At 38.4% G+C, this 23,094-nt stretch overlaps 1 protein-coding gene across 1 annotated transcript in view; it reads left to right on the top strand.

The window, feature by feature from the left end:
- Window positions 1-23,094, top strand: part of Stx8 (syntaxin 8) — a 257,201-nt gene that overhangs the window by 23,740 nt on the left and 210,367 nt on the right. The window lies entirely within an intron of this gene.

Genomic DNA, 23,094 nt, shown 5'->3' with positions numbered 1-23,094 from the left:
CTCATATTCTCATTGTTGTTAGGACAAATGAGGTGATTGCTATGTGAAGGGCTTTGCAAACACTAAAATCTTTATAAATATAAGATGTTATCACTTCAGGCTTGCGTCTCCACTAGGGTAGGAGGGAGCTCATGAGGCATCCTTGCTTCAGAGACCTTGTGTGCCACCTTTGATAGCCTATGATGTGCTGTACCTGATCCTCTGCCCTACCATCTCCCCTTCCAAATCTTGTTTGTTTTGCATCCTCTTTTATCAGTGCCCAGCTTGCTGCCTATTACTAGTAGGCAGTCTCATGTTAATTTAGCTATGAATCAATTTCTGACAGTGACTTTTCTTCTAGACAAGGTTTCCTTGAATCCTGGGACTTTTGGTTTTTTTTTTTGGTGGTACTGAGGTTTGAACTCAGGGCCTCACATTTGCTAGGTAGGTACTCTACCACTTGAGCCGCTCCATTAGCCTCTTTTTTTGTGTTAGGTATTTTCAAGATAAGTTCTCATGAACTCTTTGCCCAGGGCTGGCTTCGAACCATGATCCTCCTGTTCTCTGTCTCCTGAGTAGCTAGGATTACAGGCGTGAGCCACCAGTGCCCTGCAAATCCTAGAATTCTAACCAAGATAAATTAAGTGGTGGGCTAATTTTAGGAAAATTGGCAGTTTAGTGGCAGAGGTTGTTTTTCTGTTTGTTTTTTGGAGGCCTTCTGAGGACCTCTTAAGTCCTACCACTAGGACTACCTGAGGCCGATCCACATCATTGACCTAAAATTGTTAACTTACTGGTTTGTTGTTGAATGTTTGGGATGGCTTGGGGACAGAGAGACCAGACTGAGCAGAAATTGTGAAGCCAAGGTAGCTGAAGTGTTGAGGGTTGCAATAGTTAAGATAACTGGCCAGACTTACATGCTCTCAAGGTGACACTGAGCATGATGTATTTATAGTTGTATCTTTTTTGCTCAGGAACTGAATTCTAGAATAGTTCATAACTATTCCAGAAGAATTCTATTTAAAAAGTATGTAGGTACTGTCGAGGAGAAATAACTCCTGTGGAGTGAAGTGACATGACATGGAGTATGGCCAAGAGTGAGAAACCAAGTAGATGTTGATCACCATGAAGAAATAAAATCATTGCAGGTTTAAAAAAACAACAACAACAAATGTTGGATGGCATGGAGGGTGAATTCCTCACCTCTGGGCTGGGATTGCTTTACACCTAGTGTACCCCCTCTGATAAATGTACATCTACATATACTTCTTCAAAAAGTACAAGTCTTACAGATTCAACAGGGAGGTCTAATTGGTAGAGAATGCATATTAGACAAAACCATTGTGAACTACTGTGCAGAAAAGTCCCTGGGAACTCTGCTGAAGGGGTGTGAAAATGGATCCAGATTACATTGATCCGACTAGTCAGAGAGGAGAGTACCATTTTTGACTTATAGACAAGCAGTAAGTGTGCATGTAAATTCAATGGGTGTTAAACCAAAGATCATCTTAGGTTTGAGGTCAGAGTTGCTGGTCTTTAATTTTGTTCACTTGCCTATGTCAGTGCTATTTTTGCCAGTAATTCCCCTTTAATCCCCATTTTTCATATGTAAGGATTCTTTTGCTTGGCCCTAGTGTCAGTTTTGAGGGTCTCAATTCAGTGGTAGACATGACCGGTTTCGGTTCCATTGACCAGGTCCTCTTGCCTCCAGATTATCAGGTTGGCTAGGCATTTCTAGTATCAGCAGGTAGGACCTTTCAGCTGTGTCTTTGGACAAACTCCCTTCTCTGCCAGTTGGTCTCTTTGGAATCTCCAGTGAGTCATAAAGATTTCTTCCATTCTCTCTACAGTTAATTCCTGGTGTCTGGCTCCTCAACATTTTCATTCGTTTCTGTAGTTCTTAATGTCGGAGAGGTCACTTGGGTACCTTGCCACTTTGGGGTGGGGTGGCGGGCACATGTCTTTCTCTTAGGTCATAACACAGTTGGCCAGAAAGCCTTGTCAGAACTTGAAAATGTTAAAGACACACCCTTTATGACACTTTTAGTCATTAGTGCTAAATTGTCACTATAACACATTCCTGTTAGAGAACTGGTATTAATCTACTAATCAGTATCTCAGATTCCCCTAACAGCTGACAGCTATACCTCAAGATCAGTTTGGCCACCAGGACTCACTTGGAACCCTCTAAGCCTCTCTCTTTTCCTTGAGCCCCCTTCCACAGTTTCCCTCTTTCCTGTTTGCTTTGTGCAACCCTCTTTTCTTCCCACTCATTCCCAGGAGTTCTCCTACCCAGACTTTTCCTCCTGTTTTTTCTTCCTTCTTCGATGTGGCCTTGTTAGGAGAGAAGCATATTGTCAGGCGTCAGTTTGGATTAGCATTTCCTTTAAACAGACATTAATGTGCCAGTCACAGTATTGAATGTGTAGCCATCATGTGATGGAGTCATTTTACCTTGCAGGATTACTGGTCATTATTCTAGAGCAGTAAGCCTTGGTCTAAGTAAGCAATGGTTGAGTAATTTAGGGTATTTGGACACTTGTTAAAGAAGTCTCTGTACAAGTGTCTCTCAGAGGAAGATCAACCCTGATTTATAAAGCAGTGACACAGCTCTGACTTAAAAGCCCCTGCCCTTTATATTTGAGGGCATTGTCAAGACTCACAATTAGCAAAACCTTTGTCTGTAAAGAGAAGAATCATGGCATACTCCAGTGCTCTGTGACTGTCTCAAAGATGATGTGATTAACTTGGCTGTTGTGGGTGGCTAATTGGCTAAACTTTAATCTTCACACTGCCAACTATGTAGAGGATTATAGGGAATAGGAAGTTATTTAGAGTTCGAAGTGGTAGTTATATGTCAGAAAGGGTATGTTGTCACAAGGACCAATTGCTAAAATCAAAAGTATGATAATGAAATGTCCACATTTGCTTAGAGTACAAATTCTTTAATTTTAAATGTTTTCTTTTTCCTTGAAAAGATTGTTCATATGGGAAAAGTAAAAATACAAATTAAATCTTACATCAAAAACTTCCCCTCCTTCACTTTAAGCCACTGAATGTTTTATTTCCACACTTGGTTTGTAGTAAAGATGATTTGTACCTGATAGTACTAAAATTTCCTGAAGAATCATTGATCTATACTTCAGTTGTTGAACATGACTGACAAACCCATGACCAACATACTCTTTTAGAAGTAGGAAGTTCTAAGGAATGAATATATATCTGTGTTATTAACCAGCATATGTGAAACCATGAATGAGCTGTAAACATTTATGCCTTTTATTTATGCCTTAGAAATATGGACACTCCCTAGCTTTTCTGACATGGAAGGATGTGCTAAAAATTGGTAAAATTTTGCTTTTTTTGAGTATATGCCCACAGAGAGTTGAGTCAAGGAAATATTAAGGATAATCAAAATACTAAAATTCCCTGTAATTTAATGAAAAGTAGGGAAGGATGCAAAAATATTATGATAAAGCAAATTTCCTTTCATTAAATAAATGTTTATTGAGTGCCTTCTGTCATGTACTAGTGCTGGGCATGTGGTAGCAAAAAGCTAAAACAAATGCAAAACACCTACTTTCTGCAGCTCAGCTGAGTACAGTCTAGTGAGCTGCCTGTCTTGGCTAACCATAAGAAATATACAACAGTAGGAAATTTTAAAAATCACAAGTAAAAGAAATTCAACAGGAAGTATATTGTGTTTTGAGAGAGTATCAGTGGGAAGCTGATTTAGAGAGAGATGCCATATTATTTAATACTGAATCATTTCTAGTTTTCTTTTTTTAAATTGTATCTTTTTAAAAATTTTTTTGGTGGGACTGGGGTTTGAACTCAGGGCTTCCTGCTTACAAAGCAACCATTCTATTGCTTGAACCACACTTGCAGTTTATTTTTTGCTCTGGTTATTTTGGAGATGGGGTTTCTCCATCTATTTGCCTGGGCTAGCCTTCAACCATAATTCTCCCAATCTCAGCCTCCCAAGTAGCTAGGATTACAGGTATGAGCTATCGATGCCTGGCATGCATTTTGTCTCTTGATAAAGATTTTTAAGTACCTTGATGATGGGGACCAAAGCCTACACATTGCTCAATAAATATTGGCTGAATGAATGAACATGTTTCCACTTTTTTCTGTGTCTTCTAATAGCACAGAATTGGGCATATAGCAGGCATAACTTTGACTCAGCGAATTTTTGTTGATTGGAAGGTTAACTGAGTAAGAGTGTGAAAGGCTGTGCTCCTACAACTAAACAGACCTGGAAATGTCAGGTGTTTTAACATATGGAATCTTTCTTGCCTGAATCACAGCAAGTCTGGTGGTTCCCTTATTGCTCCCTTCAAACGGTGACTTGGGGACTTAGACTGTCTCCACTTTAGGGCTGTGCTGTCATGACACAGGCCTCTGTGATTTCCATGAACTGAGTAGGACAGTACTTTGGCCTTAGGTTTCTTACATTCAGCTCATCGGCCATAAACCATCGCGTGACTCCTATCTAACTTATAGGAGGCTTTAAGCTCTCTGTATGCTCAAGAAGAAACTGAAATGAAACTGGGTAAACCAAACAACTTTGTCTCTGCCTCCCTAATCACTTTGAATAATCTGATGGAAATATAAGCATCTTTGGTATATAGTTTTGCTGCTTTCTTACTCAACAAAGACTAGAAGCAGAAGTTAATAGACGTATCACAATACCAGACTAAAATTTCACCACAGACCCATAGTAACAAAAACAGCATGGTACTGGCACAAAAGCAGACACATAGACCAATGGGATACAATAGAAGACCCAGAAATAAGCTCACATGGTTACAGCCATCTGATTCTTGACAAAGGTGCCAAAAACATATGTTGGAGAAAAGACACCCTCTTCAACAAATGGTGCTGGGAAAACTGGATATCCAAGTTATGGAATCAAACTAGGTGCCTATCAGCAGATGACTGGGTAAAGAAAATTTGGTATATATGCACAAGGGAATATTCAGTCATTAAAAGAAAAAAAGGACAAAATCTTGTTTGCAGGAACTCAAGATCATGTTAAGCAAAATAAACCAGACTCAGAAAGACAAAAATCATATTTCCCTTTTATATGTGCAATTTAGGGAAAAAAAGACATGAAGGTGGAAGGGGGACTATTAGAGAAGAGGAAGGGAATCAGGGAGCAGAGAGGGAGGATAAAAATAGGCAATGGGGGGGGGTAAATGTAATCAAAATACATTTTTGTACTTATGAAGATGTTACAGTGAAAGACATCATTTTGTACAATTAATATACACATTGATAAAGTTAATAGAGGCAAAAGAGGTGGGTGGAGGGATGACTGTGGTGAAATTTGTTCATCATTTATTACGGCTGTTTTATTTGGTGGTTTTGGGGTACTTGTGCTTGCCTAGCAAGCCTCCAGCTCTTTTTTGCTTTAGGTTGTTTTTCAGATAGGATCTGTGCTCCCCCCAGGGACTAGTGGCCTCAGACCTCTATCCTCCTACCTCTATTTCATGTAGCTGGAATGATGGTGTATGTACCACCATGCCTGACTTGTTTGTTAAGGTGGGATCACATTAACTTTTTGCCTGGGATGATTTTGAGTAGCTGGGATTTCACCTTCTGAGTAGCTGGGATTATATGTGTGAGCTACCTCACCTGTCCTCAGTGTTCTTGAAGAGTTGTGTCAGGTAAGGGAAACTTAAACAAAATCCACAATACTGTGCAGTTGGTGCAAATTGGCATGCAGTTTGTTATGTGGACTGGAAGGGACGTTTTTTCTGCAACAGGAAGACTAAGTAAAGAGTGTGAATTAGGAGGACAGTACTCATTACTTTCCCTTCTGTAACTGGCATTTGTTGAATGGATTCCTGGGCTTAGCTCAGTATACTAGTCTAGCAGGTAGAACGTCCTAGCCACACATAACAGATAAAACACTCAGAATAGTTCAAATAATGAAAACATCTGCTGCAGTAAGTTACAAGTTAAGGGGTGAAAGGGTTGGTTAGTGGGGTCAGGTCTTGGCTTTCTCCTCATTATGCCTCATTCAGAGTGCTCCCTCTCTCTCTCTCTCTCTCTCTCTCATCTCTGGCAGTACTGGGATTTGAACTCTGGGTTTCATGCTTGCTAGGCAGGTGCTCTACCACTTGAGCCACTCCTCGAGACCTTTTCTCATTGGGTATTTTTCAAGATAGGGTGAACTGTTTGGGCTGGTTTGGAACAGTGTTCCTCTTGATCTCTGCCTCCTGAGTAGTTAGGATTACAGGCGTGAGCCACCGGCGCCCAGCTGCCTTTCTCTTTAACTCGAACCCTCTAGTGTTCTCAGAATTGCCAAATTTCAGCAAAGGTCAGCCCCACTCCAGGTATAACAACAGGAGCTGAAGGAGATATTTTGCATAAGTAATGTATTTATATGGATTAAAAAATCTAAAAAGCGTTGAATGGGATTCAGTGAAGACCCTCTCACCGTGTCCCCCATTCTTCAACAAAGTAATTACTGTTAATTTTTGGCATTTTTTCCGAGTTCTCTTAAGCATATGCCAATAAATATGAACATATTTTTTTTCTTCCATTCACAAAAGAGTTATGTTTTGTACATACTTTTCTACCACATTCTCTTGTCACCTGATCAAACATCTTGGCGATTTTTGTTCCATTCAGGACATAAGGTTTGTGATTAAGTAGCCTTAGAATGTTTCATTGTCTGCTTGTACTATGAGTCATTTAAGTAGTCTCCTATTAATAGGTATGTGTATTGTACCCATATAGCACTGGGTGGGGGAAAAGGAAGGGGTAGGGAAAGGAGGGAGAAATGACCCAAACATTGCATGCGCATATGAATAAAAGAAATTAAAAAAATATATATATATATATAGCACTGAATAACCTAAAATGTAAGGGATTTTACAGGTGTGAAGTCTATCTCTAGATAAGTCCTTCAAAGTAGGGCAGATGTATTTGTAATTTTGATAGCATTTGGCAAATTGCCTTCTAGGGGGCTAGAAATAGTTTAGACTTGAGCCAGCAATTTATGTGTCTGTTTCCCTATAGCATTCCTCAAGGGGAGTTACTGGACTTTAATCTTCGACTCCAGACTGATACATAGAGTTTCATTATAGTAGTATCTAAGTAAAGTTTTATGTAATCACTACATTTAATTATAGTGAACTAAGGTTATAAAGAAATTTTCCTATTTTTCTAGTTCTTTTGTTTTATATTTATTAAATATTTGGCCCATTTGGAATTCAATTGATGAAGAGAACAAACCCCATATTTCCTATCTATTTTTGTGTCTGACTATATTTTTTTAATTGAGTAGGTCAAGCTATCCTCATTTTCAGATTTGAAATGCTGGCTTTATAGATAATACGTTCTATTGGCTGTTTCTGAACTTTGCAGTGTGTCCATAGGTACTTCTCTGTACTCATGTGCTATGCTATCTTTTAAATATCCAGCTTTTCATTTCAATACATGCTAGGGCTGGTCTTCTGTCATCAGACTTCTTTTTAAGAGTTTTGCTTTTTTTTTTTTTTACATGAATTCTATAATTGGGTAATCTGATTCCCAAAAAGCAGGAAACAATTTCTTTTTAAAAAAACTGGAACTGCATTAAATTTTTATCTTTTATTATCTATTTATTTTGTGGTACTGGGGTTTGAATTCCGGGTCTTATGCCTGATAGACAGGCACTCTACCACTGGAGCTGTGCTGCTAGCCCTGCAAAAAATTTTGAATTCCTTTATAATGTTGAATTTTCCTATCCAAAAACATTGAAACTTTCCCCTATTTCTTCAAGCCATCTTTCAGGCCTGTCAGTAGTATTTTCTTCAAATAAGATTATATCATTTCTGGTTATTTAATCTTTTATTTGCTGTTTTAAACTTTTTTTATTCCGTCCTGCTTTTCAGTTATTATTTGTATGAGAGCTTTTGATACCTGATGTCTACTTATCAATATTATAGCAACAATTCCCTGATTGTTTTTAGCAGCTTTTCTGTTGATTCTTATGTATTATTTAGTTATTTGATTTTTAAGAGCAAGGAAACGTTTCCTGATAGCTTCAGAGCTGACTTGGCTCAAAAGAGAAATAGACTGAACATGCTATACCAGAAAGCATGAAGGTAGTGGGTTTTGGTTTATTTGGGCAAGATATATTCCTGAGCTGAAATAAGAATGGGGTATGTTCTTTGGGTGGTAAAGTCTTGACCTAAGTTGGGGTTCTGATAGCTGGAGAAGAGATGTAGGATGCTGGGTAGACAAACTGTAGTGGCTGCAGGTACTCTTCTCTATAGTTCTCTTAGCCAAAGCTCTCTTTAGCTTCAAGTTTCCTGATGAGCCAGAGACTCAAGGTTCTTCAGTTCTCTGACCTCAGTGGGAGCCTTCACCTCCTGTAGTTCTCTGGCCTTTTGGGTTATTTTATTTAGCTTTAAGTGGAACCTAAATAATTGGTTTTTAATCTCCAATTTTCTTTTTTAAGAAGCTGGGATAGTTACATCTACCACTTGTCTTCCTAAAAACGTGGTGGAGAAGTACTTGTGAAGTATGACCTAGTTTTAACAGTGCCAACTTGATACAGTTTCATAGAGCTGTTTTTTTTTTTTTTTCTGAAGGCAGATGATCTTGTGTATTAACCCTTGTTTAATTCTGTGTTGAGAAGTTATAGCTTTTGACTTTATCTTCACATTCTGGAGAAATGTAATAACTAATTCGGTACACGGACTGATAGTGTGACAGGAGGGAGTATTTGAAATGCAGACTGACCTGAGAAATCTGGCATATATATTGTCTCAGCACATCTTTTTTTTTTTTTTTCCTTTTCTGTATTAACTAGTGGCCTGATACTAGTTATACAGTGTGTAGAGTGATCATGGTGTTTTGTTTTGTTTTGTTTTGCAGGGCTGGAAGTAGAATCCAGGGCCTTGTACATGCTAGGCAACTATTCTACCACTGAGCTATATTCCTAGCCTGTTTTCTTGGGGAGAAAAACTGGATATGTCAGACAACAAAGCATTTTGTATCACTCTTAGACTTCTTTTTTCTTTTTTTCTCCCAGTGCTGGGGCTTGAATCCAGGGCTTCACAAGTGGTAGGCAAGTGCTGTACCACTAAGCCACATCCCAAGCCCTATGACTCTTGATTTAAGAAACAATTTGGTTGAGATTATTAAGCCAAACTATTGACATTTTGAAACTATGGGAACTATAGAATAGAATATTTGTTTTTAAAGGATATTTTAAGATATATAATTAATGCATTATATTATATGTAAATTTTAAAGTAGTCTATTAGGTAGTAAAAAGTCAAACTATACAAAAGAGTTATCAATGAAGAGCAAGGTGCTCTCCCACTTCTTTCTTTGGAGGGGTGCACTGGGATTAAACTCAGGGCCTCGTGCTCTACCATTTAAACCATGCTTCCAGTCTTTTCTCTTTTAGTTTGTTTTTCAGATGGGGTCTTGTGCTTTTGCCTGGGCCAGCCTCAAACCGTGATTCTGTTGTCTCCGCCTCCTGTTTTACAGGCATATGCCACCATGCTCAGCTTCTCCCTCCCATTTGTAATGTGCAATTTCCCATTTCTTCCCTGGAGACAGCCACATTTAACAATTTTGTTTTTTTTAAATGTATCCTTCCAGAAAGATTCTATACATATACAAGGATACACTTCTTCAATATCTCTCACCTTTTCCGTTTTTTAATATGAATTATAGTGTACTATGTACTCTTTACTGTGCATTATCTTTTTTGCTTAACAGTGTACCTTGGAGATTATGAACTAAAATGTTTATTTTTTTTTATTCTTTTATTTACATGTGCATACATTATTTGGGTCATTTCTCCCCCTGCCCCTCTACCCCACCCTCTCCCCCCTTACCCCCTCAGTTTCAGGCAGGTTGTGTTCTGCCTTTATCACTAGTTTTGTTGAAGAAAAGAGACAAGCCTAATAAGGAAGACAAAGTGTTTTTGCTAGCTGAGTTGAGGATAGCTATACAGAAATATTCCTAGCATTGCTTTCGTGTACATGTGTTATGACCCATGTTGATTCATCTCTAACTGATCTTTATCCTGGTTACTGATCCCCTTCTCATGATAACCTCTGTTGCTTTAAGGTTTCTGTATTAGTTCCTCTGGAGTGGGGACATCAAACAATTTCATGTTTTGGGTTTTCTACCTATTTCTATATCACCCAAATGTGCTCTCCCCTTATCATGTGATCCAAGTCCAACCACATTGCCCTAGATCTAAAGTCCGCTTATGAGGGAGAACATAAGATTTTTGATCTTCTGAGCCTGGCTGACCTCACTCAGAATGATGTTCTCCACTTCCATTCATTTACCTGCAGATGATAAGATTTCATTCTTCATGGCTGCATAAAATTCCATTGTGTACAGGTACCACATTTTCTTGATCCATTCATCAATAGTGGGGCATCTTGGTTGTTTCCATAACTTGGCTATTGTGAATAGTGCCGCAATAAACATGGGTGTGCAGGTGCCTCTGGAGTAATCTGTGTTTTATTTCTTTGGGTATATCTCCAGGAGTGGGATTGCTGGATCATATGGCAGGTCTATGTTTCGATTTTTAAGAAGTCTCCATATTGTTTTCCAGAGTAGTTGCACCAGCTTGCATTCTCACCAGCAGTGTACGAGGGTTCCTTTTTCCCCACATCCTCGCCAACACATGTTGGTGGTGTTTTTGATAATGGCTATTCTAACGGGGTGAGGTGGAATCTTAGTGAGGTTTTGATTTGCATTTCCTTTATGGCTAGAGATGGTGAGCAGTTTTTCATGTGTTTTTTGGCCATTAAATTTCTTCTTTTGAGAAAGTTCTGTATAGTTCAGTTGCCCATTTCTTAATTGGTTCATTGATTTTAGGAGAGTTTAGTTTCTTAAGTTCCCTGTATATTCTGGTTATCAGTCCCTTGTCTGATATATAGCTGGCAAATATTTTCTCCCTCTCTGTGAGTGGTCTCTTCAGCTTAGAGACCATTTCTTTTGTTGTGCAGAAGCTTTTTAATTTTATGAAGTCCCATTTATTCATCCTTTCTCTTAGTTGCTGGGCTGCTGGGGTTTTATTGAGGAAGTCTTTGCCTATACCTATTAGTTCCAGAGTGTTTCCTGCTCCTTCCTGTAGTAACTTCAGAGTTTCAGGTCTGATATTTAGGTCCTTGATCCATTTTGAGTTGATACTAGTACAGGGTGATAGATATGGGTCTAGTTTCAGTTTCTTGCAGATGGGTAACCACTTTTCCCAGCAACATTTGTTGCCCTTTCTGGTATTTAATATGGTGTTTTTATTTATTTTCTTTTGTGGCATTGTACTTGATATAATTTATCTATTTAAGTAGTTATTTTATTTTTATTTAAATTTATTTTTTGACAGTACTGGGTTTGAACTCAGGGTCTCACGATTGCTAAGCAGGCACTGTACCACTTGAGCCACACTCTCAGCCCATTTTACTCTTAGTTACATTAGTGAGGGTCTTTTTGTCTGAAACTAGCCTTTTACTGCAATCTTCCTATCTATGCCTCCCAAATAGCTAGGATTTTAGGTGTGCACCACCATGCCTGGCTTAAGTAGCCTATTTATTTATTTAGGTGGAACAGGGGCTTGAACTTGGGCCTTGCGCTTGCTAGGCAGGCACTCTACCACTTGAACCATGCCCTCAACCCTTTTTTTTTTTTTTTTTTTTTTAGGATTTGATTAGTTATTTATTCATTTTTTCTTTTATTATTCATATGTGCATACAAGGCTTGGGTCATTTCTCCCCCCTGCCCCCACCCCCTCCCTTACCACCCACTCCGCCCCCTCCCGCCCTCAACCCTTTTTTGCTTCAGGTATTTTTCAAATAGGGTCTCCCATTTATGCCCAGGCTGGTCTGGACTACAATCCTCCCATTCCTGCACAGCCACAATCCTGGGGCAGAGATGGGAGGTAGAGATATAAAACTGCTTGTGTTTTAGTTTAGAAGTTACTAGACCACAGGGAGCTACTCTGGAATCTGTTGGAGATGTTCCATCATGGGAGAATCCTGGCCTTTGAATTGGATGTAATAACTGAATAGAAGGTGTGTTCTCAGTGTAGACAAAGATGGTGCAGAGGATAAGGAGGTAACCCTGAGACAAAGATGTATAAAGGAACTGCTTGGGGAGATGGAAACAAACATTCAGTATTTTGATTGCTGTAGTAGTTGTCCAATTACATGTTGTTGTCATAGAATTGGTCACCCAAAAATGATGACTCTTACTACATATAAATTAAACCTAAATATTTAACTTTAAAAAAGGGGATGGATAACAGCAGTTTCACACTACTGCTTTTCCCTAGGTGCCTGTGGGGGCATGTAAAACTTTGATTAAATAAATTTGCTACACTTCTCTTGTTAACCTATCTTTTGTCATTGGAGTGTCAGCTGTACCATTATGCTGGGTGAGGAGAAGCATCAAACATTTCTGTCCACAAGTGCTTCAAAACCTCTGGTTGGTTCCCTTTCCTGTCTAAATCTCAGTAAGTATATAGCTCAGCAAACCTTCTGTTTTCTGCTGGAAACCTGGTTGATATTGGAGATTATGAACTAAAATGTTTAAATTAGTTCTCGTAAATATCTTGTAACTGTCTCAGAACTTAGAAAATAGCTACCTGAAATTTTTAGGTTGTGTAGGTACTTATAAGACTGGTTATTGCTTAAAGGGATCTCTAGTCATTTTGTCTGGATTATGTTTTTGTCCACAGATAGAAAATAACTTTATTATAGGCTGACTTTCAAATAGAGACTAACTATAAAGAGCAAGTATCCATTTGTATGATTGATCAAGCTCATGAAACCAGGGCTACTGGTTGTAACTCTATGCCAGAGATCAAATCAGCAGAGGCATCCAGTTATTACCATGGAAAATCCAAGAAAACAGTCTGTAAGTAGTGAGAAGTAGCAACTTGAAGGTTTATCTACTTAGAAGATTTTAAAAGCTAGGCAACAATAACAAAAATATCCAATGGAAAAAATTTGAAGGATTTATTTATGATAGTATTTAAAATAACATGAGCTGGGGATATAGCTTAACGGGTAGAGCTCTTGCCTAGCATGCTCACATCCCTGATTTCCATCCCCAGAATACCCCCCGCTCAAAAAGTCCATTGAAATAACATAAAATATGTAGGAATAAGTCAAATGAGCCCTCTGCACTATAAACCATGAAACATAATTTAGAGAAATTAAGGAAAACCTAAGAGAGGATTATACTGTGCTCAGAGATTGAATTGTAAAAATGTCATTTCTCTCTAAATTGTTTTGTAGATACAGAGCAAACACATTTATTTTTATTTCCTAGCTGGATTTGTTTGGTTCTGTTTGGTCATTTGAGAAGCCAGCTACAGCTATAGTTTACACAACAATGCAAAGAGGCAAGAAGAGTCAAGGCAGTTTTGAACAAAAAGGCTAGAGAACTCACATTCATAGTTATCAAGCCTTACTGTAAAGTTGTAGTGTGGAGTTTGCACAAGGATAGATCAGAAGAACAAAATAAAGTTCAAAATCAGTCCCACTCATGTATGGCCGCCTGATTTATGATGAAGGTGACACCGAATGCAGTGGATGAAAGATACAGTTTTTTCAGTAAATGGTGTCCATATGCAAAAAAATGAAATCTTGACTTCTGCTGTCACCCTACATGAAAAATCTGTTCCAAAAGGATTGTATATCTAAATGTGAAAGGTCAAACAGCAGAGCATCAAGAAGGAAACAGGAATTAACACACATATGTATGTACATTTATTTATATAGTATGTATATGTATATGTAAGTGCATGTATAATATATTTATAGCTATGTTTGCCTACATACTCATAACACATCTATGTGCATACACACACTCTTAGGAGCTATATCCTGAAGAGACCACAGGGTGGGGATGTAAGTCAATGGAAGGAGAAACTTACTCACTCAGCCTTCCCAGTTGTAGATTAGAGAAGTTGGACATTTTCTTCCTTCAAAACAAGGAGATTATGTTGGAATTGTTTGTGCTAACTATGTTTAGGGAAGGAATCATATTAGCTTCCAATTCTCTTTCTAACCTTTTTCTCTCTTCGTGTATCTGCAAACCTGTTTACCATCTTCGTGTGTCCTCCTTTATGACTCTCTACACTTTGTCCCATCCTCAGTCTGTTTAGTCTTGTTTCTCTCTCTCTCTCTCTCTCTGTTGTCTTCCTTTTTCTACCTTTTTCTTTCAAATCTCTTTTCTTCCATTGCTGTTTTATCCTGGAAAATATGCTTGATTTTAATGTTTCCTTTTCCTTTTTTCCTCCTCCTCCTCTGCTCCTCCCTCCCTCTTATCCCCCCCCCCCACTTTTATGGGTCTTTGTTCCCTATCTCCTTCCCTTATTCCTTTCTCCACTTGATCATGGGGAAATGATTCTCTTTAATTGGATTTAAAAGAAATCATCAACATGACACACATTCATTCTAGCAAGTTCCACCATACTGATATGCTGCCTCTTCCTTTCTTTCCCTCCAGTACCATTCTCTTAAAGTAATCGTTGTTAATACTTGAAGGGTTTCCTTGCTTATTGATGCTTACCCAAATATTTACAAATAAAAAATGTGTTTTTCTTCTCTATTTGTATAAAAACTGAATTGTACTATCCATATTTCTCTGAAACTTGCTTTCATTTAAACTTGGACATTTCTCAAAATCAGTAGATCTGTCAAATTCTTTTCAGCAGCCAGTATTCTGCAACATAAATGCACAGGTTTTTTTTTTTTTTCAACCTCTCTCCATTTGATGGATGTTGGAATGTTTATTTTTTGCAATTACACACAATACTGAGGTAAATATCCATAGGTACTGTGGCCTCTGTTCCTATAGGACAGAGTTCCCAAAGTGGTTTCCTAGGACAAAAGGTACAGATGTTCAGAATTTAATAGGAACTTCCATGTCAGCTTCTTAGAAGTTGTGATATCTACATCCCTTCAGCAGTCTACGGGAGAGCCTATTTCCCGACTTGTTACCTGTCAGTGGGTGCTGCAGAACTTGTGAGTGAAAATGAGCCATTTTTGAATTTCAGTCCTTAAACACTGGTATGATGTGATTTTGAATATAAAGTAAATCCCTGCCTCTGCATATATTAATTTTAAATTATAAAAGTCATTTGGGAATTTAGAAGGGGGGAAAATTGTAGTCCATTAATAAGTAGGGGGCAAAAAAGAGGAATTACATATACATATTGTATTTTAGCTCTTTATGCTGATTGTTTTAAAAATTCTGTTTAATAGTTTCCAACTTGTGCTTTTTGTAAAAAAAAAAAAATTAGGAAATTTAAATTTGTTTCCTTGTTTGTTAAACAGGAAAGAGTTTTCTATTTCTCCTCCATCTTTATTTACCAAGTACTTTCATGTTTATTATTTCATTTGACCTTCACAATAATATTCAGAGGTAAGCAGAAAGGGGATTACTTTTTTTGGTTTATAGATGAAGAGACTGGTTCTTAGAGGTATCATGTGTCCAAGTTGAATCAATGGCAGGGAGAGAAAACTAGAATTCAAGTATACTTGTCCTTTGCCCTGCATGTTGTTTCCCCGTCCTTGTCTCTCTAGATTTTGTTTTCCTACTGTGGTTTCTCTTAGGGGCTCTCATTTGTCTACTACTTACTGGTGTTGAGTACATTGTCCTTTTTCTCAATCATTGCACCTACAGACAATGTTATAATCCACCAGGTGTTCAGGCAGCATATTGCTGGCTTTGTATTTGATTCAGTGGAAGGAACAAAGGATTTGGTTTTAGAAAACCTGGGTTTGAGTTTTGACTCCATTTCATTTTCTGCAAAATGAAGATAATCATTATCTGCAAAATAATATGAAGTTCAAATGAGATACATGTATGTGAATGCCCTTTGTAAACTGAAAAGTGTCCTACAAACATGAGCGGACCCTCACTGTCAGTGATCTTAGTGAAAGGGAAGGCAGAGATTGTATACCATTTGGAGAAGTCTTTCTGTTTTGCACAAAATGAAAGGACAACACATGATAGTGACTGATGAAGTGCAGAATTGTGTGGTATAGGCCACAAATGGTCTAGGATATTTTAAAAAGGAAGAAATGGATGCGAGGGAGAGGAGGTTGAGAAGATGTGGAAGAAAGGAGACTTGAGTAGCCCTGGTACAGTGAGTAGAACTTGCATTCACATATCTCTTTCTCTTGTGTACTTTGTTTTTAGTAGAGCAGTAACTTTCAAACCAGTCTGCACATTGGTGCTCAGTTGGTTGCATAAAAATCACCTGAGAGAGCTCATAGACTCCTGGGCTCTTGTCTCCAGAGGTAAAGGGTCCTGTGGTTAAAAGTGTGGGTATCCATCTCTATAATTCATATTTTTAAGTATGAATTTGTGTAATAAAAGCACGTTGTGAATGTGGAAGTGATGTCTATCTAAGCAGTCCTTGGCTCTGTGCTTTTTTTTTTTTTTTCCTGTACTGGGGTTTGAACTTGGGGCCTTATACCTTGAGCCACTCCCCAACCCTTTTTAGTGATGAGGTTTTTTGAGATGGGGGTCTCATGAACTGTTTGCCTGGGCTGGCTTTGAACTGTGATCCTCCTGATCTCTGCCTCCTGAGTAGCTAGGATTACAGGTGTGAGCCACTGGCGCCTTGCGGCTCTGTGCATCTTGAAGCTATATGCATTATTCATTAGCATCCTTAAACAGGGTGCCAAATTTGGGTTTTTGTGCATCAGTTGCCAAACACAAATTTCTTTTACTATTGATGGTACTGCTTGCCAGCAAGTGATTTTGTTTTACTACACTTGCATCTTTGTCCACAATACAGCATTAATTTGCACAATTAATTGAATATTTAATTGCATTTTATCTTTATAAAATGAGTCAGAATGGAAATATACAAGGGGAAAAACAGTAGTATAGAGACAAAGTTGGAATTCATTAGAAATAGCAAATACCCAAATGCAAAATTCAAATCGCCTTGATTAGACAGGCATTAGATTTGTCATTTAACCATGTTTGGTTGTGAAGATCCAAGTGAAAGAAGAGCAGAACTGTTATTGAGGAGAGTGTTCAGAAGGCCTGGCATCGAGATAGAAGCACCCTCATGCTGCGTGAGCATCCTGGCATTCTGTTGACTTTTGCGTACTCTGTTTCTAAGCATGTTTTCAAGCATGCATTGCGTAATAAAATCCTGAGCTGTTTGCAATAAACATTAACCACTGGCTTGCTGTCATTGAACTTTGACCACTAACCAGCAGATGGCTCTCAGTTACCATGGGGTTGACAGAGCCGTCAGTTCAGCTCACACTTGGAATTCTAGGTAGAGTTTTAGTCTCATTTCTTTTTGCTCCTCTTCTACTTTTAAGGTATCCATGACAATCAAACACTTCAGGTAAGGAACACTTCCTTTTGGTTGTACTTGATTTTAGAGTTTCTGGGTGACTCTTCTCAGGAATAATACTCTGGGAGGTCTGAAATTTGTGTTGGAGGCCAAAATAATGACTTCTGATGTCCTTCCCTCTCTTCATATCTGTTTTTCCGTGAGCTGTTTTATCAAAATTTTCATTAACATTAAAAACTTACTAACATTTAAAAGGCAAAAAATTAATAGGATGGAATACTGGACTGGAAGTTAACAGTCTATTAAATGTGTCTACAAGTATCCTTACATCCATAGTTTATAATCTTGAAGGGGCAGTTTTACTTTGGAATTGTTATTAGCCACTATATTGAAGTTTAAAAGGTAATGAAAAATAGGAAAAAGGAAGATATTTTCCTTGTTGGAGTTCTTATTTGTTCTGAACTCATACTGGATAGAGATTATTCAAATTAGCAAAAACAAAATCTTTTGAGAATTTACTTTGCATTAGGTACTATCTTGGGAAGTCTTTATATCTAGAGTGTCTATCAACTTTGTGAGGTCAGATATTTGTGTCTCTTTTATTCAATTCCAAGCCTCTAGATTAGTGTCTGATACATAGAAAGTGTTCAGTATTTGTTGGATGAATGGATGTAAAGAAGGAAAGATAGAAGAAAAAAGGAGAGAAGGAATATAAAAATAGGGAATAATGGAGTATTGGACTAAAAGAAGTTAACAGTCTTTAAATATGGCTACAAGTATCCATACATCCATAGAAAATCATAATCTTGAAGGAGCGGTGTTACTTCGAGGTTGCTGTTAGGCACCATGTTGAAGATTGAAAGGTAATCAGAAATTTCTCTCTTCTTAAGTTGGGTCAATTCCCCCAACTCAACCGTGGTTGGACTTCTTTATCCCTTAGATCCAGTCTACTCACCAGCACTTGTGGAATTTCCCTTTTAATTAGTATGTTAATTGTCCCTTTCATTCTGTTCTCTGTTGTCATTTCCCTTATCCAGAGCTCCATTACCATCCACCTAAAATTCTGTACCAGGCTTTTGGCCTTCCTCCCTACCACAGCCTCTCTTTAATATAATCTAGCCTGCATATTGTTGCCAGACTATCTCTAAAGAATTTATGTCAGAGAGTCTATTTCTGATTGAAATTTGAGTCTCTGTGTGTCTTTATATTCACAGAACAAAACTACACAAAAAGTTTTGTAAAAGGAATTACTCTTTCATTCCATAGTAGCATTTTCACATCCAGAGGCAAATCCAGTTAGGAGGCTTTGCAGATTTGACTCAGTTCACTTACACCCTAGAAAGAGCTTGGTTAATACAAGCTGCAACCTCCCTGAGGTCTGCAAATATGCAAACACTGATATTTTTCTCAGACAAAATAAACATCTTATATAGTCACTATGACATCTTTTTTGAAATGCTAAGAAAAGCTACTTCTTGGAAATCACGGTCTTTTCAGTTCTCTATTCATTTGATAAGAACGCCCTCCCTATGAACTCTAACAAGCTCCAGCTTCATTTGCCAGTAGGAAGATGGATTATCTGTGCCCTCTCCCCCATGAAAATGACATCATTTTATGTCCTTAGAAGTGTCCATTTTGGTAAAATCGATGTATGACAGATACTAACATTTATTAATATGGCATTTATTTGATAACCATTTATTAGTTAAATTCCATCTTGAAACATGAATAAAAATTGTTGATTTATTTAAGGAAAAATATGAGCTGGGCATGGTGTGGGGTACCTGTAGTCCCAGCTACTTAAGAGACTGAGTCAGGAAGATTGCTTGAGTCTAGGAGTTTGTTGGTAGCTTGGCAATGTAGGGAGACTGTCTCAAAAAAGGGGGGATGGGCTGAGGGTGTAGTTTACTGGTACATTGCTTGCCTAGCATATAAGGCCCTGGGTTTCATCCCCAGCACAGGAGGGAGAAAAGTCTATCCTAATCTCGGATGCATAATAATTATTACTTCCTTTCTTTGACTTACTTTGCCAAGGAGAAATATGCTCCTTACTTGTCATTCCAAAAGTAAGATTGAGCTGGAAGTGTCTTACTGACAGAATTCACTCCATGTGCTTGAACAATGTCAGTATTTACTGTGAATGTCTTGAAGGCAGGTAGTAGTTATTTTTTTTTTAATCTCTCAAGATAAAAATGTTAAATGCTTCTCTCATTTTGTCCCTCTCTGGCTGAAAACCCTCAGTGGCTTTCCCAATTCTATTTCATAAACATTTACAGAATACTTCTTCTCTGGCATATTCTGAGGCTCTGTTTTTTTGGTACTAGGGATATAAACATGGCTGTCATGTGGGCTCTTTCCTCACAGAGCTCATAATTTAGGAAGGGAGACAGATGAGTAAATAACTAACTACAATCCTGCTTGATAAATGCCACGTTGGAGGTTGTGAACAAAGTGCCATGGGAGCACCAGCGAGTGATTGATTTGAGGGAAGGGGGATGGGGTGGGGATCAGGAAGGACTAAGAGGCAGAAGTGACATTTGAGTTGAGCCTTAGGGGATGAATAGAATTTTGCCAGATGGACAAAGGGGTGGGGGTGGGGACACTCCAGACTCATACAAAAACATGAGAGTGTGAAAGTTTGTGCCTTTGTCTGAGTGGTGGTGAGCAGTATATAGTGCTGAAGGAGAAGCAGGGTTCAGAGAGGGGAGATGGGGGTTGATATTGCAGAGGTCACCAGGGCCATCTTGTAAAGTTTACATTTGACTTGTAGCTTCTAGGGGGTCACAGAGGTTTTAAAATAGGAAAATGATACAGCAAGGTCTTTGTTTTAGAAGATAATTTTGGCAGCAGAGTGTAAAGATGGTTTGGATGAAGGTGACTGGAACAAGGGTACCATTCAGAAGGCCATCCACATGGTCCACATGAGAGATGAGGGTCTGAATCAGTGCCACACTGGTGGGGATGAAAATGAGGACAGGGACTTGAGAACTATCTCTGTGTGAGAGATAGTTCCCTTGGAGAGAGGGACAAAGGAAAAAAAAAAAAAAAGACTTGGATGACTTGCTAATAACCAAAATAGAGAGCATAGGTGAAGAAAAGCTTATGGGGTGGGCGTAATGAATGTGACTTTGGATCTGTTGAATTTGGGAGGAATACCAATTGAAGATTCCTAAATGAAAGACATAAATGCAGATAGAGACCTGTAGAAAAATATCATGGATAAGCATACATTGGTAAGTTTTTAACACAGTGATTACCCATCAGGGTAAGGGGTGGGAGGACCTGCTTTGTCTGGATTTTTATTTGTGTGTTTTCACCTATCATCAACTTCTGATATGCTCCTGCTGGGGGCCACTGTATGTAGAACAGTACTTAGTAACTATAGACATCACCCCAGTTGTCAAGTTGAGCATAAAAGATAATGAAAAGACATATAGGAAAACTAGTGTTTACTAATATGCAGATATTAGTAAATATCTGCATATTAGTAAACATACAACAACTGCTGAATTTCCCCACAGGATTGGGAATATCAGCAAAATAGGAAAACCAAAACAGACCAGGGAGGGGAGGGAGAGATAGTTCAGCTCTGGGAATTAAATAACCCTGGAAAATCACTTCCTATGTCTGGTGGCAATGCATGTTTAATACTAATATTAAATTGTGTCTATTGTGTCTGTTGTGTCTTTTATTCTCTAATAAGCATTTAAAGTATACACACACTGTTGTAGTCTGCTAAAAACATCTCTCATTTGTTTTTCCCTTTTTAACATTATTGTGTGTGTGTGTGTGTGTGTGTGTGTGTTTAGAATTGAACCCATAGCCTTACTCATGCTGAGTATATGCTCTAGCACTGAGTTATCCTCCAGCCCTTTAATAACTGAATTCTAGAAGTATGCTTTAGGTGCTAAAAAGCCAACAGTAGGACTGAAACACTAACGTTAGAGGAGCAATGTTAAACAACTGCAGTTTCATTTGAATGGATACTCAAAGATGCCCACTGATGCACTTTTGAGGTGCCTTTTTGTGCCTCTGACCTTTGCTTTTGCAGTGATCCATGTACAGATTCCCTGTTTTGACAAAAGCTGGCACTTGCAAGAAGGTTTAGGAATGAGGGGGTATGCTTTGTTTGCAAATATTCTTCCTTTTTATTGCTTTCTTTCTTGTCTTCAAAGCTAAGTGAAGTGAATGATTATTATATAAAATAAATCTGAAAACTTGACATCTTGGATTCTTGGGGCTATTCCTGTAAGGTAAGGTTAAAAAACAATCTGTCTTTTTGATACGAAGGGAAGAAAATAATACTTCTGTTTGGCATGTTAATTGGTACATTTGAATAAGAGAGACCAGTTCTGTGCTTAGTATCTTAGTTCAAGGAGTCAAAAGTTTTCTTCTAGTTGGCCTTGGTTTGTTTCTTGATATAATCATGTTCTTCTATCAGTTTTAAAGTGCTAAACTAAAGTGAAATTAATACAGCCTGCAGTAGACATTCTTAGGCATACAATGCAATAATTGAGATAATGATAGTTTGTTGACTGATTAGCATTTACTAGGCACTACATTAAGCACTTTGCACACATTGTACATATCATTTTCCCACCTCACTGCACACACACACACACCCCCAAAATGAGAACAGCACCTATAGTGAGAACCTAGGCTTTGTCAGGGAAGAAATTTTGGTCTGTTTTGTGTATAGTTTTTCTTTATCCGTGTTAATTAGAACAGTGCCTACCACATAATAAGTGCTGAGTAAATGTTGTTTTGAATAAGTGATTTACATTATTTTATCCATTCACAACCTATATATTGCTGGTGGGCGATAGCTGCTTGCTCCACACTGGGGAGCAGAGGGCAGCACAGTGAAGGTGATTTTTCAGTTCTGTAAGTGGATCCAAGGCTTAACTATATAAAAAGCTAAACCATGCTGGGTGCCAGTGGCTCACGCCTATAATCCTAGCTACTCAGGAGGCAGAGATCAGGAGGATCGTGGCTTGAAGCCAGCCCAGGCAAATAGTTTGTGAGACCCTATCTCGAAAATGCCCATCACAAAAATAGGGCTGGTGGAGTGGCTCAAGGTGAGGGCCCTGAGTTCAAACCCCAGTACTCGGAAAAAAAAAAAAAACAAACAACAAACTAAACGTAGGGGAACAGTTATTTCTAGACACTCCTGGAGATGCTATTAGAGCTGAAAGACTGATAAATAATGGAGAAATGAGTGAAACATTTGAATTACTTGGAGCCAGGTCCGGACTTGGCACTTGCTTAATCAAGTCATTATTATTGTTGCTAGGACTTCGATAGCATCATTGCTGCCATCATTATTTTGTCTGAGTCTGATCAGAGCTCTGATGTGCATGTCCATCTCTGTTGAAGTAGTCAGAGCTGGTTTCTTACACAAGATGATCCTCAGTGCTTGAATAGAATGTGGACAGGTGGGGCAGGAGAGAAGGGACTCAAGATGGAAAGAATCCTATAAACGGTGGAGTGGAGGCAGAAATTTCATGTTCACTGTTCTTTGGACAGTGAAACGTCATGTCTGGTACAAAGGGGCTTGAGGGTCACTAGAGGGAGCAAAGATTATGATTGACAGTTCACAATGTGTTGGTCGTGTTATGATTGCTATGCTATATTCATAAAGTTGTGTTTGAAACTCTGCATGTGTTTTGGTGAACAACCAAGTACTCTTTAATGGGAAGTTATATGGTCTTGTTTTTTAATGCTATAATCTGTAATCACAACATGTGTATCTGCTGGAGAAATAATATTTGTACCTTTGGTGTCACATAACCAATGAGACTATACTCATT

Source organism: Castor canadensis, chromosome 11, assembly GCF_047511655.1.
Source record: "Castor canadensis chromosome 11, mCasCan1.hap1v2, whole genome shotgun sequence".
Taxonomy (NCBI): Eukaryota; Metazoa; Chordata; class Mammalia; order Rodentia; family Castoridae; genus Castor; species Castor canadensis.
This window is presented reverse-complemented; position numbering and strand designations above follow the sequence as displayed.